Below are 21,148 nucleotides of genomic sequence, written 5' to 3' on the forward strand. Positions count from 1 at the left end.
ATGTGTCGTATACGTAAGAGGAAAAGAAAAGACTCTAGAAAACGTGCCAATAGTAAACGAGTTCCAAGATGTATTAACGTACGATCTACCTGGAATACCCCCTTCATGTGCGATCGACTTCGTCATCGAACACAAGCTAGGAACTAGGCCTATTTTCAAAGCACCTTATCACATGGTGCCAGCAGAGTTGAAGTTACTCAAGGCGTAATTACAAGACTTACTGAATAAAGGGTTCATTCGACCTTGCGTATCCCCCTAGAGTGCGCCAGTGTTGTTTGTTAAGAAGAAAGATGGATCGATACGTCTATGCATCAATTAAAGAGAGCTAAATAAGAGAACCATAAAGAACAAATACCCTCTGCCTAGAATGGAAGACTTATTCGATCAACTCAGAGAGGCAACGATATTTTCTAAGATAAATCTGCGGTCAGGTTACCATTAAATAAAGATTAAAGAAAAAGACATACCAAAGACAGCATTTACGATCACTATGAGTTAGTAGTGATGCCATTTGGCCTCACCAATGCTCCAACTGTGTTAATAATGTTAATGAACCGAGGGTTCAAGGATTGTCTTGACACTTTTGTGATCGTGCTCATTGATGACATCCTAGTATACTCGAAAACAGACCAGGAACACTTCTGAAAAGTCCTAGCGACCCTAAGAGAGAACAAGTTATACGCGATGTTCTCAAAGTGTGAATATTGGTTACGACAAGTCTTTTTCCTAGGACACATGGTGACAAAGGACGGAGTATCCATAGATCCCATTAAGGTCGAAGCGGTCACAACGTGGGAACGCCCAACTACGATAACATCAGTACAGAGTTTCTTAGGACTTGCAGGATACTATCGATGGTTTGTGCAGGACTCCACTAGGATAGCCTCGCCTTTGACACAGTTAACAAGAAAAGGGGTTTCATTCATATGGAATGATGCTTGTGAGGCAAGCTTCCAGAACCAAAAAGAGAGATTGGTAACAGTCCAGGTACTCATAGTACCTGAAAGCTCTAAAGGGTACGTAATCTGTAGTGATGCATCCATGAAGGGACTAGGATGTGTGTTAATGCAACATGTAAGGTTGTTGCATACTCGTCCTGTCAACTAAAAGAATACGACAAAAATTACCCTACCCACGACCTAGAGTTGGCCGTTGTAGTGTTCGCACTAAAAATTTGGCGACATTTTTTGTATGAAGAGAAACTCAAAGTTTTTCCAACCACAAGAGTTTAAAATATTTCTTCACCTAGAAAGAGTTAAATATGAGGCAGAGAAGGTGACTAGAATTGGTGGGACTACGATGTAGATATCAAGTACCACCCTAGAAAAACAAACGTGGTCGCAGACGGTTAGAGTAGAAAGACGGCCTACTCGTCGGCCCTCATTACAAGGAAAGTAAGGGTACAAATAGAATTTGAGCAAGGCAGCATAGCTGTAGCGAGCGAGGGAATCATAGCACAGCTGGCCAGACTCATAGTGCAACCTACTCTTAAGCAGAGAATTATTACCTCCCAACGAGAGGATCCTAATGTACAGAAAGTCCTAGGCCAGCTAGATGAAAGTCCAGTAGACGGATTCTCAAAGTCCTCAGATGAAGAACTATTGTATCAGGGATGCCTATGTGTCCTGGCAATAGAGGAGTTAAGGAAAGAGATACTAACGGAAGCTCACACCTTGCCATTTGCCATGCACCCAGGAGGTACTAAGATGTACCAAGATTTAAAACAACATTTGTGGTGGAAGAGCATGAAGAGGGACGTGACCAAGTTTGTGAGCAAGTGCTTAGTATTTCAACAAGTGAAAGCTCCTAGACGAAAGACAGCGGGGATGTTACAGCCCTAAAGTATATCGAAGTGGAAGTGGGAAAACATAGCAATGGACTTCATAGTAGGATTACCCGAAACGCTTAAAGTCTATACAACGATTTGGGTAATTGTCGATAGGTTGACCAAGTTAGCACACTTCTTACTTGAAAAAGGCACATATATAGTTGATAACTAGGCACAACTGTATGTGAAGAAATAGTAAGACTTCATGGAGTTTTAGTGTCTATAGTATCAAATCGAGATCCATGCTTTACGTCCGCGTTTTGGCGCAGATTTCAAAAAGTGTTGGGTACTCGGCTCGACTTTGGCAACTCTTTCCACCCCCATTCTACGTTCTTGCATATTAGACTTTAAGGGAAGTTGCACTTTCAAGCCACTATTTGAATGACACCGTTCAAGACCCTTTATGGGAAACGGTGCAGGTCCCCGCAATGTTGGGATGAGGTAGGTGAGAGAAAGCTAGTAGGACCCGAGCTAGACCTAGTCGCCAATGCGACTATCCAAAAAATTTGAGCGAGAATGTGTACCGCTCAAAGTAGACAAAAAAAAAGTTATGCTGATGTAAGACGTAGAGACTTAGAGTTTGAGGTAGGGGACCAAGTATTCCTAAAGGTAGCACCCATGAGAGGCTTCTTGAGGTTTAGACGTAAGGGCAAGTAAGTCCTAGATGCATTGGACCTGTCAAAATTGTCGAGTGAATTGGTATTTAGTGTATAAGTTAGCCCTACCTCCCTCCCTCTCAGAAGTACATGAGGTAATTCACGTGTAGATGTAGAGTAAATATATGATGGACCCTATACACATAATAGACTAGGAGCCCCTTCCACTCAATGAAGATTTGAGTTACGAGGAAAACCATTAGAATTTTAACCCAAGAAGTGAAAGTGCTTACCAAACCAGGGACATTACGTTCGTTTTGGTGTTGTGTCGGAGCAACCATATTAAGGGGGACACAGTGGGTGCAGGAGGATGAAATAAGAGAATAATACCCCGAGTAAGTACAAGAGTTCGAAAATTTCAAAGACGAAAGTTCTTTTTAGGGGTAAATAATGTAACAAATCTAAATTATAAAAAAAAATAAAAAAAAACTTAGTCACCGATAATTCCGTGACCCGCGCGAAATCGTATTCCTCGACCCCTCACTACGCCTCCTTCAACCTTAACCAATCGCCATGATGGTATTTATATAACGTATGAAGATGCAATTTGGATCTTAGGCATTTTTAGAACATCAATTATAGTAAATAACTAGCATGTTCATAAGTATTAAAACTTAATGAGTTTGAATACTAACCTTTTGTAGTTCAAATTCCTTTTTCCTCACGAACCGGTTTCGAACCACCACTAGTGTCTTCTCCACTATCCTCCGACCTTAGAACGGGATTGTGGAATCCGGTGAGTGACTAAACTTGGGAGGGATTTTGTATATATGAAGAGAGTGTTTGTGAGAGGTTTTTTTTCTCATGGTTTTTGGTATATTTTCCATGTACCATGATCACTCTATTTAAAGAGTCATGTTTGCATGTTCATGCAAACTTGAGATCACCAAATTTTGACACTTAAAATTTTACTCAAATGTTTGGGATTATGTGGCAAGCATGCATGTTTGAGTTAACCAAATTTTGACACTCAAAATTCCACTCAAACTTGTGGGGTTTATTTGGCAAGCATGCAAGTTTGGTTAAACCAAATTTCGACACCTCAAAATTCCACTAACATGGAATTTTCATTAAATGAAGTCAACATTTTGACTTTCTTCATTTTAATTCAACAATTAATTTGAATAATGAATTTCAAATTAAAGTAACATTAAATGATTAATTAAACTATTTAATTAATATTTAATATTAATTCAAATGTCAATCCCAATCAATTCCGACACATAATTGATTAAGATATTTAAATCTATTTAAATATCTCAGATTCTCTCTTTTTGTTTAATTCGTAAATAATACAAAAATGCGGTTAAATATATCGTATATATGTAGCGCATATTTCCTAATTTGAATTCGAACACTTCGAACTAACTCGTCACGCTTTTCTATGGTTTAGTCCGATATGAGCTAGCAGAGGGACCTAATGGACCTATAGATCATGGGCTCCAACGATCCAAGATTAACCGACTAAACTCATTAATCTTGTTAACCAACATTCGTTAACTACTGGGACACTCCACTATAGCCTAGTAGTTGCACTCCCCTCACTATAGATATATTTCTGTTCATTTGATATAACCATGATTAGTAAGTCGATCCTTCACCGGTTGTTCGTAACTAGAGCTGGGTCAATTTACCGTTTTACCCCTAAAGTTACTTCTTGTTCCTTATGTCTCACTGATCCTATAATGAACAATTGGTTTGTGGTCCAACCAGTAAACCGAATCCCTCTCAGGCTAATGAGAGGGTGGGGCCCTTGTTCAAGACCTGGAGTCAGTGCTTAAGGGAACTACCTCTCTTCTATCCCTAAAAGTGGGTAGGAGTGAATTCCGTCTTGCACCCCATGTCCCCAGCCATTCACCCAGTCTTACCCCTGAAATGGGAGGCCTATTGAGTTGGCGAACTAGAGCCACTCTCACCCGTGCAAATCTAAGGATAATTTCGAATAAACAGGAGTTCATGGTTAGCTCAGGATTAAAACCGAGTTACCTAGGTTATCGAAGAAAAGAAAATCAGTCTCAACAGTAAACGACATTATAAAGTGAGAGTGGTTTTCTTCATGGTCCGATCTTATGCAATAGCATAGGACGCCCCCACTCACATGTCTCCACATGTACAATTTAGTGATCACATTGTTTATATCATATACAAAAGTGGGCCGCATCCATAGTGTCCCCAGAATAAAGTACTCAGACTTATCCTTATATTATAGATCATTTTGACTATATACTTGAACTTTATCCACTCTTATGTCTCTACATATAATTCAAGTAATCATACTATAGCCAGAGTGTTCTTAGTTTATTGGATTTAGATTAATGATCGTAAAGTTCACTTTATTCAATAACAATCTTTACTGAATAAACAACAATAATAACTTTATTGAAAATAGAATATGTTTTTTGTTTTACAAACTATGAGTTTTAGGACATAAAACCCAACACGCCACACGAACGTCAACAACCTCCCCAATGTTGAAATTGAAATCGCTCTAATACCAATTTGTAGAAAAATAAAGCCACTCTGATACCAACTTGAGAAAAAAATCGCTCGCTTTGAATCTAACTCATTAGATAACTCTCACGAATTTTTAAAAGGGGTGTTAAAAGGGGAGAGAGACGAGACAAAGAAGTTCTCCAGGTTATTACACAATAACTCAGACAATAAATTGTTTCTGCTTTTCTTCTCTCTTTGGTTGTTTTTTCTGCTTTTTTTCACTCTGTTTTTTCTCTCTGCACATTTTACACTGTACATAAGGCCCCTTTTATAGTTTTTACCTGGCTAAGTTGAGCAGTAACTTTCCTCCCTTTTCTCTCTCCCAAAACCCTTTTCCCTCTAAAATTTAGTGCCCTCTCTCTTCTGTCTCCCATGAGCCCTTGCCCCTCTCAAATTTGGTAGACCTCACCGACCTTAGTATATTCCCCAAAGAGGATTCACAATGTGCATCGTCGTCCTCCAAGAGGGAATTCGAAAAATCGAACTTTTGGAATAATTTCTGATCTACCTCCACAAATGTCCAACAACCACGAAACTAGGAAGCTTCATACCTCTGTAACCGTAGTTGGGTGTTCCCATTTAGTGATGACTTCTATCGTAGTGGATGAAAGAAAAAAAAGTAACAGAATGGGAGAAGAAGGGTAGACACAAATTAATTTTTTTCTTTTTGTGGTGTCCTTAGAACTTGCACTATTTTCTTTATATAATAAAATTTTTACCAATTTCTACTACAAATGAGCAAGCACTCCACCATTCCTTCCACTCATATTATTCCACTCCCTAAAAACTAGTTCCTTCCACTACTTCCAATATCTCCGGCCTTTTTCATGGAGAAATAAGCAACAGAAATAAAATAAATACTAACCACTATTTTTATTTTTTTGTTTTTTAACCCAAAAAAACTTAAATAAAAAAAAACAAGTTTATAACCAATAGTGGATTCCACTTAAATCGCATCTTTAGACACTACGTGTTCTAAGAATGAGACTTTTCATAGCAAAAATTCACATTTGAAAAACTTGGCGTACAACTTATTCTACCTTAAGATAGTTAAGACTTTTCGGAGGTTCTTGATCCATTTTCAAGTATATTAGAATGTTGTCTATGAACACGATAACAAACATGTCTAGACATTCCTTGAATACATGGTTTATTAATTTCATGAACATGGTTGGGGCATTGGTGAGGCCAAATTACATCACTACAAACTTGTAGTGGCCATATCTTGTTCAAAGGCTGTTTTTTATACATCTCCTTCCTTAAAATTAATCTGATGATAGCTTTATTGAATGTCTATCTTGGAAAATACTGTCGCCTCTCGGATCTAGTAGAATAAATTCTCGATGCAAGGGAGTGGGTAGTTGTTCTTTATTGTTCTCTTGTTTTACTCCCCATAGTTAATACATAGGCACATCGACCCGTCTTTCTTGTTCACAAACAACACCGGCACACACCAACAAGATAAACTAAGTCGAATGAAACCCTTTTATAGGAAGTCTTGTAGTTGTAATTTTAGTTCCTTTAATTCTGTTGGAGCCATGTGGTATAGTGCTTTAGAGATAGGTCCAGTTCCTGGTTTGAGTTCTATCCCAAAGTCTACAGCTCATGAAGGAGAAACTCCTAGTAAATCCTATGGGAAGATACTTGGGAATTCGTTTACTGTGGATACCGTATCCATTGTTTTCTCTTTTCCTTTTACGTCCACTGTGCATGTTAGTATATCCCATCCTCCTTGTTGTACCAAGCATTTGGCTTTCATCATCGACACTATCTTTGGGGTGACACCCATACAAGTTCCTTTAAACTTAAAGTTAGGTCTAGTTGGTGGCGAAAAAACCACTTTCTTCTTGTGGCAATCTATACTTGCATAATTCTCGGCTAACCAAAACATTCCTAATATGACATCAAAATCTGTCATACTCACTACGTTCAGGTTTATGCTTATAATATGTCCAGCTACTATTACTTGTTCGTCTTTTATCTTATGCTTAGTAACTAGATCTACTCCCACTAGGGTACTAACATATAATACATGCAATAAGGGTTCTACCGTGAATCCTGCTTGAATAACAAAAGACATGGATATAAACGTATGCATAGAACTAGAATCAAATATCGTTAATGCGTAGTAACTTAGTATAGATAGCATACCTGTCACCATGGTGTCAAATGTTCCAGCATCCCCACTTGTAGATGCGTACTCCTTTGCTTGCAAGCGGGTTGGCACAGTTCGCTTGCCACTTCCTAAACCTCTAGGTGGTTCTATTGGACTCTTGGTACCCTTCCCAATATAGTATTTGGTCGTTTGATGTTCACGACCACATCTGAGCATATCCTTGAGCCTGCCATACATTTACCTCAGTGTTGTTTTCCGCATTAGTGGCATCGAAGCTTCTCATGATCCTGACCCCTCTCTTTATCCCTGGTATTTGTGTAAATGTTGGGTAGGACGCCTATCAGCGTATTAAGGCCTTCGCGTTGATGGTCGATAGTCTGTCCCTTTAGGCTCATATGATTGCTTCCTTCCGATAATGACCGCTGGTTCTCGATGTCTTTCCTCTTAAGACTTTTTCAGGGATTTTTGCCGTTCTTAGTGCCTCTTCATACATATTTGGGTTTATGGCTTCCACCATGTGGCAGACCTACAAGGCTAGGCCCAAAAAAAAAAAAAAAATTATATGTCATCTTTTGTTCAGTATCCACCAATGACGGTGTAAACCTTTTTAATCTCATAAGTTCTCTGTCATATTTGTCCACTGAGTGTCCACCCTGAGTCAGATTGATGAATTTCTGCTGTTTCTTATGACACACCACTTTGGGATAATACTTCTTTAGGAAAGCCTCCTTAAATTGATCTCACGCCATGATTCCCCCTCTTGGATTAATATTATCCTAATTGTCCGTCCACCATACTTACGCGTTCTTTCGCAGCATAAATGACGCAGAAGTTACCTTCTGGTTGTTCAGACATTCCATTGACATAAATATGATTTCCATGGACGAAATCCACATCTAAACTTCTTTTGGATCTCTCGTAGTACTAGTGAATGGGTGCGAATCATACCGCTTGAAGTCTCGTAGTACTAGTGTTGGATTGTTGGGTGATCATTATGGCATGCATCATGACCTAAAACGACTCCCGCATCAAACTAGTAGTGGGGTCTATTCCAGTCACTGGTGCTGCTAGAGGTGGTGCAGCTTGTGGCGGTACAACTTGAGGCAATGCAGCTGCATCTTTCCTAGTTACTAATCCTTCTCGAGGTGAGCTCTCTTTAGCCTCACCTCTTCCTCTACATCTAATAGGGGGTCCTCCCCTTCCTCTTCTTCCTCTTTCACATCCTCTAGGTGACATGGTTCTAAAAACCAAGATAATTCTATTTAAGTCTATCATTTACTAACAATACAATATCATAGTACACATAAAAAATTCATACAACATTGCAAGCATATAATAGTGAAATTAAATCAAGCATCATGCTGCAATATATAATATAATTAAAGCTCGTCAATTTTCATGCTACATAACATTTAAAACATAGAGCCAATCACAATAAATATCATCATGACATTTTCCTTTTTTAATCTTATGCATTGTGTATATAATGGTGACAGAGCATCAATGATTGAACCATGGAACACATCAAGTCTACAAGATCTACGTCGTAGGCTAGTCTAGGGTGTGTGAACTACCTGGGATTCAGCTCGCACGTGTTGGTTGTGTGTAGGGAAGTACTACACATCAATGTTGTCTAAATTGGAGGACACCCCATGACCGTTTTAACGATAGGTCCTAGATGATTAGTTACGCATGTTTGCATTCTTTGACCCCATCAGTGGGGTCACTTACTTAGTATTTCTTCAAATACTCGAGTCATGTGCTATTTCTACTTTAGGTAAAGGCAAGGCACCCCTGTACCGTTGACGACGACATTGCAATCAGAGACCATGCCACGTGCATAGGATAGTAATATTTTCTTTTCTTAGACTTTGGCTAGTATAGGATGTTTTTCATTAGAATTTTTACTTGCTTTATTTATGATTGTTCTTGTCTAGTTTTAAATATGTTTTCAAACTCGTAAGTCCATGACAGTGTTTTAAGTTGAAGTAATGTTTTAAGATAAAGATTATATTTCACGATGATATTTTAAATGTTTCTTCCACACAAGAGCATAGACTATGATGATGGTAGTGACTTTAGGTTAGTAAAAATCTAGGGCCATTACATGTGATGTGCTGATGATGTGATTATGTTATGGTGTAATACGTTCGGTGATATAATACATGATGAGACATGCATTATGATATGATGTGATATGTCTATGACATCATGTCTATGATATGATATTTCTATGATATAATATGTTGAAGGACATGTTATGTGCATGGTACGACATAATGTGATGTATGATAGGAATGATACGGTATTCAACCCCGATACATGTCTTAAAGACAATGTTGAAAAATGATATGATATGAAGGAAAATGGAAGGAGTTTTTTAGATGCATCAGGGAATGTCTCCTTTTACGATGGTACAAAAGCGTACGTCATGAGACAAGAAAATGATCATTATTTCTAACATAATGTTGCGATGATCATGATCATGCCTCGCAAGACACTCGGGATTTGCTGACCTCCGGACGTCTGGCTATGGACAACCAACTCGACTATGATGGGTCTAGGGGGCGTGTGAACCACCTGAAGACTCACACTTGCACGCACATCCAATTTTGTACAGACTAGAGGCCACCCCTACGATGGTTTTAATGATAGGTTCCTAAGCATGAGTTGCAGTGTTTGCATTCCGTGACCCTAATAGTGGAGTCACTTATTGAGTATTTCCTAAAATACTCAAGTCGTGTGCCACTTCTATTACAGGTAAAGGCAAGACACCCCTGTAGAGCTGACGACGACATCACAAGTAAAGACCATGGCACATGCATAGGATAATGGTATTTCATTTCTTAGACTTTAGGTTAGTACACGGTGTTTTTACTTTTAATGTTTATTTTTTCTATTCAATATTTGGTTATGTTGTTTTAAATATATTTTCGAACACGTAAGTCCATGACAGTGTTTTATGATAAAGTTTTAAAGATTTATTTCCGCATAAGAGAGTACGTTGTGATGACGATAGCGACTTTAGGTTAGTAGAAATCTAGGGTTGTTACAGTTGGTATCAGAGTTCTAGGTTATAGATTCTGTAGACTAGCCTACGAGATAGGCTTGACATGTTCCATGGTCCCACATCTTATGCCCCCCGATCATCATCAGGTATGTCATGGATAAGATAAGAAAAGGAAATGTTGTTGATTTCATATGTTGTTGCTACTTGGTCATTATCAACTATAACTCCTAATTAAATTTTGACACCATTGACTGTATTATTGTTGACTTAGTTATATGTTTATTTTAATACATAATTGGTATGATTTACCTAGCATGGAATATGTATGTTAATTAATATATTGATAGTGTTTAGATTAGTAAGGTTTGTACCATGAATGGGGAGCTAGAGTTTAGTATTTTATGTTAGATGTCTTGAACATAGTTAAAATACGCAGTGTTATAACCATAGAGATGGGAAAAATGTATCAACGTATACTGACGATTAAATAGATTCAAATGAAAACGCCAAGAAAACTTGATAGATGACAGTATCTTATAGTCTTCTACAGATATTAAAAGTGGTAGTGTCGAAAGGAAACTTTGTCACTATAAAGTATGTAAATATGAAATTTAAGTATCAGTGTGAAAAAAAAAAAAAAAAAAAAAAAAAGAGCTAATATAATAAAAGTTGAAACATTGTATACCCCTCAAGACACTTGATAAGAAATCAAGGTTTTTATGAGTACCAAGTGACAAGATACATAGGAAAGATTTATGCATGTAGAAAAATATTTATGACTCATATGGATTAGGGTGTACTTGTTAAGAATTTTTCCTTAGTTGTATTTCAAGACTTAACAAAAAACTCTTGAACGAGAACCCGAGATATTTTAAAGACCTCCCGATGAGTAGTGCAATATGGTCTTACGACAATGACTACGTCGTAGGAAACGTATGAACACCTAGGTGTAGGTACTTAAACTATGTCACAAGGAACCCGTGAATCCTTGGACATGGGTATGTAAATTGTATCGCACCGAACACATGAAGCTTTGGATGCAAGTATTAAGACTATGTCACGGGGAATGCATGAAGCCTCGTGCAGTTATTTATTAAATATAAGGAACAAATTAAGGTAACAAAAGTCAAGAGATAGGAGTTGAAGAAAGTTCTCTTAAGTATAGGAGTTGAAGAAAGATAATGTTTCAAAGATTTTCTTTAAGTTTTAATGTGGTAGTTATGAGTGACTGTGAGGCATTTTACCTCATTAATACCCACAACTTGTATAATTTAATGAACTAGATCTTTGAGAAGGTTCTTAACAAAAGTCAAGAGATAGGACGTCACAGTTTGTAATGGTCTAAATAAATTCTAAAGGGAGCAAAAATGTTTCCCATGGGCATCAATGTCATAGAATTTGGTATATCGTAGTTTTCCCAAGTTACTAATGAGGTCGTGCAAAAATTAACCGAAAAAAGAATTTGTACAATTAACAACGACATTCCAAGCAACCAAGTATGTTGTTGCCCAGGATTGAATTGGGGACCTTTAGTGTGTAAAACTAACGTGATAACCACTACACCACAACAACTAGATGTCTATGACGTCCATGATCAAAAGAATAGCTAATAATTATAAATTTTAATGTTTAAACAAAATATCCTTAGAACCTTGAAATGTTTCATCAATATTCTTCAAAAAAAAAAAAAAATAATAAATAATAAATAAATAAATAAATAAATAAAATAAGTTTATTGTTAGTGAGATGAAACCGTTAATATCTTGTTTGAAAATATAATTCAACTTTCAAACGTTTCGTTAATACTCATAATTTTAAAAAAATAAAATTAAAAAATACTCTTAAATCACTTTTCTCTTCAATTTTGTTTTGAAGTCTCTCGTTTATGGACATTTCCTAATATGAATATAATACAATTCAATATTTAAATAGACAATTTATTTTCAATCTTATTCTTGAGTATTTTTAAAATGGTGTTAACAAATTCGTTCATATACATAAGAATACGGTTTGACTCGTCTACTCTATTTCGAGTCAACAAAGATATGATAGGCTTTGAAGTGTACCAAAAATAAAATGGCGAGACCATGTTATCGTTTTATCTATTCATATCCTATATTTAAAATATTATGCATAAAATCATTCAACCACATCAGAAAGAACAATATTACTAGCGAACAAACGAATACCTTTGTATGTTAGACTAACATGATAACCAACTATACCACAAGACCAAATGATGTGCAAATTTTGTTCTATATTATGATGTAATGTTATAAAATCTAGGAGTAAAAAGAATGATAAAATTAGAATTTTAAATCTTTTTTTAATTCTAGAATTAATTGAATAGTATTTACATATTTGAAGGCTTTCATTGTTATTTTGAGCAATAGGTCTAGCTCTTTAATTGTAACAACTTACAAAAACTAATAATTATAAAAATAATAAAGAAATAAATAAATAATTAACCCATCCCTCCCTTCACTGATATCTTAGGACTCCTTCCTCAAATAACACTCTTCAATCCCTACTCTAACTACCAGTTACGCTAGAGAGAATAAAAAAATAGAACAGAAAAGATTCACATATAAAGCTAGAGAAAGAATAAAAAAATAGATGATCACCATAAAGAACAAATACCCTCTGCCTAGAATGGAAGACTTATTCGATAAACTCAGAGAGGCAACGATATTTTCTAAGATAAATCTGCGGTCAGGTTACCATTAAATAAAGATTAAAGAAAAAGACATACCAAAGACAGCATTTAGGACAAGGTACGATCACTATGAGTTCGTAGTGATGTCATTTGGCCTCATCAATGCAACAACTGTGTTAATAATGTTAATGAACTGAGGGTTCAAGGACTGTCTGGACACTTTTGTGATCGTGCTCATTGATGACATCCTAGTGTACTCAAAAACAGACTTGGAACACTAGGAACACTTCTGAAAAGTCCTAGCCACCCTAAGAGAGAACAAGTTATACGCGAAGTTCTCAAAGTGTGAATATAGGTTACGACAAGTCTTTTTCCTAGGACAAGTGGTGACAAAGGACGGAGTATCCATAGATCCGACTAAGGTCGAAGCAGTCACAAAGTGGTAACGCCCAACTACGATAACATCAGTACGGAGTTTCTTAGGACTAGCAGGATACTATCGATGGTTTGTGCAGGACTTCGCTAGGATAGTCTCACCTTTGACACAATTAACGAGAAAAGGGGTATCATTTATATGAAATGATGCTTGTGAGGCAAGCTTCCAGAACCTAAAAGAGAGATTGGTAACAGCCCACATACTCACGTTACCTGAAAGCTCAAAAGGGTACGTAATCTATAGTGACGTGTCCAAGAAGGGACTAGGGTGTGTGTTAATGCAACATGTAAGGTTGTTGCATACTCGTCCCGTCAACTAAAAGAATACGAAAAGAATTACCCTACCCACGACCTAGAATTGGCCGCTGTAGTGCTCGTACTAAGAATTTGGCGAAACTTCTTGTATGGAGAGAAAACTCAATGTTTTACCAACCACAAGAGTTTAAAATATTTCTTCACATAGAAAGAGTTAAATATGAGGCAGAGAAGGTGACTAGAATTGGTGAAGGACTATGATGTAGATATCTAGTACCACCCTGGAAAAGCAAACGTGGTCGCAGACGCTTTGAGTAGAAAGATGGCCTACTCGTCGGCCCTCATTACAAGGGAAGTAAGGGTACAAAGAGAATTTGAGCAAGCCAGCATAGCTATAGCGACTGAGGGAATCATAGCATAGTTGGCAACACTCACAGTTCAACCTACGCTTAGTCAGAGAATTATTATCTCCTAACGAGAGGATCCTAACGTACAGAAAGTCCTAGGCCTGCTAGACAAAAGTCCAATACACGGATTCTCAAAGTCCTTAGATGAAGGACTATTGTATCAGGGACGCTTATTTGTCCTGGCAATAGAGGAGTTAAGGAAATAGATACTGACGGAAGCTCACAACTTGCCATTTGCCATGCACCAAGATTTAAAACAACATTTTTGGTGGAAGAGCATGAAGAGGGACGTGACCAAGTTTATGAGCAAGTGCTTAGTTTTTCAACAAGTGAAAGCTCCTAGACAAAAGACAGCGAGGATGTTACAGCCCTTAAGTATACCAGAGTGGAAGTGGGAAAACATAGAAATGGACTTCATAGTAGGATTACCCAAAACGCTTAAAGGCTATACAACGATCTAGGTAATTATCGATAGGTTGACCAAGTGGGCACACTTCTTACCTGGGAAAGGCAAATATATAGTTGATAACTAGGCACAACTGTATGTGAAGAAATAGTAAGATCTCATGGAGTTCTAGAGTCTATAGTGTCGAATCGAGATCCACACTTTACGTCAGCGTTTTGGCTCAGACTTCAAAAAGCATTGGGTACTCGGCTCGAGTTTGGCACCTCCTTCCACCCCCAAACAGATGTTCAAACTGAGCGCCAAAACTTAGAGGACATTCTATGTTCTTGCATATTAGATGTTAAGGGAAGTTGCGCTTTCAAGCCACTATTTGAATGACACCGTTCGAGACCCTTTATGGAAAACGGTGCAGGTCCCCGCTATGTTGGGATGAGGTATGTGAGAGAAAGCTAGTAGGACCTGAGCTAGTCCTAGTCGCCAATGAGACTATCCAAAAAATTTGAGCAAGAATGCGTACCGCTCAACGTAGAAAAAAAAAGTTATGTCAATGTAAGACGTAGAAACTTAGAGTTTTAGGTAGGGGACCCAGTATTCCTAAAGGTAGCACCCATGAGAGGCTTCTTGAGGTTTAGCCATAAGGGCAAATAAGTCCTAGATGAATTGGACCTGTCAAAATTGTCGAGCAAATTGGTATGTAGAGTATAAGTTAGCCCTACCTCCCTACCTCTCAGAAGTACACGAGGTAATTCACGTGTAGATGTAGAGTAAATACATGACGGGCCCTATACACATAATAGACTACGAGCCCCTCCAACTCAATGAAGATTTGAGTTACGAGAAAAACCAATAGAATTTTAACCCAAGAAATGAAAGTGCTACCCAACCAGGGACATTACGTTCGTTTTGGTGTTGTGTCGGAGCCACCATACCTAGTGGACACGGTGGGTGTAGGAGGATGAAATAAGAGAATAATACCCCGAGTTAGTACAAGAGTTTGAAAATTTTGAGGACGAAAGTTCTTTTTAGGGGTAGATAATGTAACGAATCGAAATTATAAAAAAACAAAAAAAAACTTAGTCTCCGGTAATTCCACGACCCGCGCAGAATCGTGTTCCCCAACCCCTAAAAATGCCTCCCTCAGCCTTCAACCATCGCCACACGAACGTCAACAACCTCCCCAAACCGCTCAGAAGAACTACAACCAAAGAAGAGACGAAAAGAAATTCGAGAGAAGGAGAAAACTAAAGAAATTAAGAGTTGTATCATATGATGTCATATATTAGTGTATGATGATGTACGAGATATGATGATGTATGAGTTATGATGCTTTATGATGTGCGTAGTATATATATATTTCGATGAATGACGTACTTGAAATGCTTGATGCACTTTATGACAATATGATGAGCATGATAATTGTGTGACGTTTACCTTAATATGATGATATTTTCCATATTGAGCATGCTATATGATGATGAGTGCCATATTTCATCATGTCGTTAGATCGACATACGACACAACCTTAAGAGCATAAAAATGATATTAATATAAATATCCACGAGTATGTGTTACCTAGAGTAACAAAGAGAGGCAACGATATTTTCTAAGATAAATCTTCGGTCAGGTTACCGTTAAATAAAAATTAAGGAAAAAAACGTACCAAAGACACCATTTAGGACAAGGTACGATCACTATGAGTTCGTAGTGATGTCATTTGGCCTCACCAATGCTCCAACTGTGTTAATAATGTTAATGAACCGAGGGTTCAAGAACTGTCTTGACACTTTCGTGATCCTGCTCATTGATGACATCCTAGTGTACTCGAAAACAGACCAGGAACACTTCTGAAAAGTCCTAGCGGCTCTAAGAGAGAACAAGTTATACGCGATGTTCTCAAAGTGTGAATATTGGTTATGACAAGTCTTTTTCCTAGGACATGTGGTGAAAAAGGACGGAGTATCTATAGATCCGACTAAGGTCGAAGCGGTCACAAAGTGGGAACGCCCAACTACGAGAACATCTGTACGGAGTTTCTTAGGACTTGTAGATACTATCGATGGTTTGTGCAGAACTTCACTAGGATAGCCTCGCCTTTGACATAGTTAACGAGAAAAGGGGTTTCATTCATATGAAATGATGCTTCTGAGGCAAGCTTCCAGAACCTAAAACAGAGATTGGTAACAGTCCTGGTACTCACAGTACCTGAAAGCTCCAAATGGTACGTAATCTATAGTGATGCATCCATGAAGGGACTAGGATGTGTGTGATTGCAACATGTAATGTTTTTGCATACCATCCCGTCAACTAAAAGAATATGAAAAAAAGTTATCCTACCCACGACCTAGAGTTGGCCGTTGTAGTGTTCACACTAAAAATTTGGCGACACTTCTTGTATGGAGAGAAAACTCAATGTTTTACCAACCACAAGAGTTTAAAATATTTCTTCACCTATTAAGAGTTAAATATGAGGCAGAGAAGGTGACTAGAATTGGTGGGACTACGATGTACATATCCAGTACCACCCTGGAAAAACAAACGTGGTCGCAGACGCTTAGAGTAGAAAGACGGCCTACTCTTCAGCCCTCATTACAAGGGAAGTAAGGGTACAAATAGAATTTGAGCAAGCAAGCATAGCTGTAGCGAGCGAGGGAATCATAGCACAGCTGGCCAGACTCATAGTGCAACCTACTCTTAAGCAGAGAATTATTACCTCCCAACGAGAAGATCCTAACGTACAGAAAGTCCTAGGCTAGCTAGACGAAAGTACAGTAGACGGATTCTCAAAGTCCTCAGATGAAGTACTATTGTATTAGGGACGCCTATGTGTCCTAGCAATAGAGGAGTTAAGGAAAGAGATATTGACGGAAGCTCACACCTTGCCATTTTCCATGCACCCAGGAGGTACTAAGATGTACAAAGATTTAAAACAACATTTCTTGTGGAAGAGCATGAAGAGGGACGTGACCAAGTTTGTGAGCAAATGCTTAGTTTTTAAACAAGTGAAAGCTCCTAGATGAAAGACAGTGGCGATGTGACAACCCTTAAGTATACCGGAGTGGAAGTGGGAAAACATAGCAATGGACTTCATAGTAGGATTACCCGAAACTCTTAAAGGCTATACAACGATCTGGGTAATTGTCGAAAGGTTGACCAAGTGGGCACACTTCTTACCTGGAAAAGGCACATATATAGTTTGTTAGGCTATGGAGCCTGATACTTATTTATAGCTTGGTCAACGGTTATATCCGGTAAAGCTATATTTGGTAAAGCTATATATAGTAAAGCTATATATGGTTAAGTTATATCTGGTAAAGCTATATATGGTAAATAGCTATATATAATAGATGGCTAAATCTTGTAAAGCTATATATAGTAAACTAAACCATATATATATCTGGTCCAGTAGAGCTTTGAGAATGTACTTTTCTATTCTCTGTACTCTCTCTTGTTGTACATACCTGAAGTCATCAATAAAAAATAGAAAATCCTTTTAGCCAGAGTTCTCCTTGCAATTTTCACTATCCCATTCTTTGTGTTCATCTAGATCGAGCATGTGCGTTCTTGTGCGATCCTAACAATTGGTATCAGAGCTAACAACTAGTATCGATCCTAACATAGTTGATAACTAGGCACAACTGTATGTGAAGAAATAGTAAGACTTCATGGAGTTCTAGTGTCTATAGTGTCGAATTGAGATCCACGTTTTACGTCAGTGTTTTGGAGCAGACTTTGGCACCTCCTTCCACCCCCAAGCAGATGGACAAACTGAGCACCAAATCTTAGGGGACATTCTACGTTCTTGCGTATTAGACTTTAAGGGAAGTTGCACTTTCAAGCCACTATTTGAATGACACCGTTCGAGACCTTTATGGGAAATGGTGCAGGTCTCCGCAATGTTGGGATGAGGTAGGTGAGAGAAAGCTAGTAGGACCCGAGCTAGACCTAGTCGCCAATGCGACTATCCAAAAAATTTGATCGAGAATGTGTACCGCTCAAAGTAGACAAAAAAAAAAGTTATGCCGATGTAAGACGTAGAGACTTGGAGTTTGAGGTAGAGGACCAAGTATTCCTAAAGGTAGCACCCATGAGAGGCTTCTTGAGGTTCAGACGTAAGGGCAAGTAAGTCCTAGATGCATTGGACCTGTCAAAATTGTCGAGTGAATTGGTATTTAGTGTATAAGTTAGCCCTACCTCCCTACCTCTCAGAAGTACACGAGGTAATTCACGTGTAGATGTAGAGTACATACATAACGGGCCCTATACACATAATAGACTACGAGCCCCTCCCACTCAATGAAAATTTGAGTTACGAGGAAAACCAATAGAATTTTAACCCAAGAAGTGAATGTGCTACAAAACCAGGGACATTACGTTCATTTTGGTGTTGTGTCGGAGCAACCATATTAAGGGGGACACGGTGAGTGCAGGAGGATGAAATAAGAGAATAATACCCCGAGTTAGTACAAGAGTTTGAAAATTTCAAGGACGAAAGTTCTTTTTAGGGGTAAATAATGTAACGAATCTGAAATATATAAAAAAAAAAATCTTAGTCGCTGGTAATTCCGTGACCCGTACGAAATTGTGTTCCCCGACCCCTCACAACGCCTCCTTCAACCTTCAACCATCGCCACATGAACATCAACAACCTCCCCAATGTTGAAATTGAAATTGGTCTGATACCAATTTGTTGAAATTGAAATCGCTCTAATACCAATTTGTAGAAAAATAAAGTCGCTCCGATACCAACTTGAGAAAAAAATGCTCGCTTTGAATCTAACTCATTTAGATAACTCTCACGAAACTTTAAAAGGGGTATCGAAAGGGGAGAGGGACAAGGAGACAAAGAAGTTCTCCAAAGGTTACTACACAATAACTCAGACAATAAATTGCTTTATGCTTTTTTCTCTATCTTGTTCTTTTATTGTCTACACATTTTACACTATACATAAGACCCCTTTTATAGTTTTTCTAAGGCAAAGTTTAGCAGTATCTTCCTCACTTTTCTGTCTCCCATAACCCTTTTCCCTCTCAAATTTAGTGCCATCACTCTTCTCTCTCCCATAAGCCTTTCCCCTCTCAAATTTCGTAATGGTCTTTTTCACAAAATAACAAACAAAAAACTCCTGCATTTAAGTTTATTTTTCAACACCTAAACCACTTAGAACAACTACAACCAAAGAAGAGACGAAAAAAATTCGAGAGAAGGAGAAAACTGAAGAAAAGCTCCAGTAGGAAAACTCGCGATGTCGAAACCCTCAGCCCTGCATTTTAACCAAACAGATCAACCATGAAAGACCTCACCGACCTTAGTATATTCCCTAAAGAGGATTCACAATGTGCATCGTCGTCCTCGAAGAGGGAATTCGAAAAATCAAACTTTTGGAAGAATTTCTTATCTACCTCCACAAACGTCCAACAACCACGAAACTTTTTGAGAGAGAGAAGAAGAAGATGATGAAAGAGAGATGAAGAAGGTGGCATCGAAACCGTCGCAACAAGGAGAGAGAAAAGGACACTGGAGAATCGAAGACGAATCGAATGGATTCGGGTCAAACGCGAATCGAATACCCGAGACCCAAACCCATTGTAGCCTAATAGTTTAGCCTGTGACCTGTCTCCAGCCTACTTGTAGAACCCGAAGCCCAAATCCCTCATCGGACACAGCCAACTGTCAATCCATCCCGCAACCCGCGACCCATGCCTGCCTCTACAAACTTGAGGCCCAAGTTCCCTCGACCCAACCAAACCAGCCCGCAGCCTAACTCACTCGCGGCCCAGTCTGTAAACAGAAACCCAGTCAGCAGCCCAGTTCGTAAACAGAAACCCAGTTAGCAACCTAATCGTAAACGCGACCGTGAGCCAACCCAAACAGAACCTCGACCCGAGACGCCTGCATCAATGTGAAAAATGACTTATTTATAGCCAGTACAATGCTTAACAAAAGAGAAAAACAAAATCCTAACGGAAAGTAGAATATCAGAATATCATGCCAAAACGATGCGGCATCAGACCATATTAGTGACCTCATGTTCAGGATTACTAAAACATAAAAATAGCAACTAACACTTTTACAACAAACTCACTCGAAGTTCGCTTGTACTTTTGACTCTCTAGTGATGAGGACCGACGAGTGTGCCGTTTTATGATTTAGGGCATCTTCGACTACGTTTGCCTTTTCAGGGTGGTACTGGATATTTATATCGTAGTCCTTTACTAATTTCAACTACCTTCGTTGTCTCACATTCAATTCTTTTTGGGTGAAGAAGTATTTTAGGTTATTGTGGTCGGTGTAAATTTGGGTCTCTTCTCCATACAGGTAGTGTCACCATATCTATATTGTTAATACTACTGCGGCCGATTCTAGGTTGTACGTATCCCTTTGAGCTTTCTGGAACCATGAGCATTGGAGCTGACACTAGTCTTTATTTTAGGTCTTGGCACTGGCCTCACGTGCGTCATTGCATATAAAAGGTATGCCCTTCTTTGTAAAATGTGTAAGAGGCGAGGCTATTCTAGCGAAGTCTTGGACAAATCTTCGATAGTAGCTTGCTAACCCTACGAAGCTTCATACCTCTGTAACTGTAGTTGGGTGTTCCCATTTAGTGATGACTTCTATCGTACTGGATGAAAGAAAAAAAGTAACAGAATGGGAGAAGAAGCGAAGACACACAAATTAATTTTCTTCTTTTTGTGGTATGTTTAGAACTTGCACCATTTTTCTTATATAATAAAAATTTTACCCATTTCTACTACAAATGAGCAAGCACTCCACCATTTCTACTACAAATGAGCAAGCACCCATTTCAAACTTGTAAGTCCATGACAATGTTTTAAGATAAAGATTATGTTTCACGATGATGTTTTAAATGTTTCTTCCACACAAGAG

General features: G+C 38.3%; 1 non-coding gene across 1 annotated transcript; it reads right to left on the reverse strand.

Moving 5' to 3' along the window:
- Positions 1-11,602: 11,602 nt before the first annotated feature.
- On the reverse strand, positions 11,603-11,675 carry TRNAV-UAC (transfer RNA valine (anticodon UAC)). The gene has a single exon. It is a non-coding gene; the product is annotated as a tRNA-Val (tRNA).
- Between the last annotated feature and the right edge of the window lie 9,473 nt (positions 11,676-21,148).

Source organism: Cucurbita pepo, chromosome 9, assembly GCF_057944985.1.
Source record: "Cucurbita pepo subsp. pepo isolate OVF chromosome 9, ASM5794498v1, whole genome shotgun sequence".
Classification (NCBI taxonomy): Eukaryota; Viridiplantae; Streptophyta; class Magnoliopsida; order Cucurbitales; family Cucurbitaceae; genus Cucurbita; species Cucurbita pepo.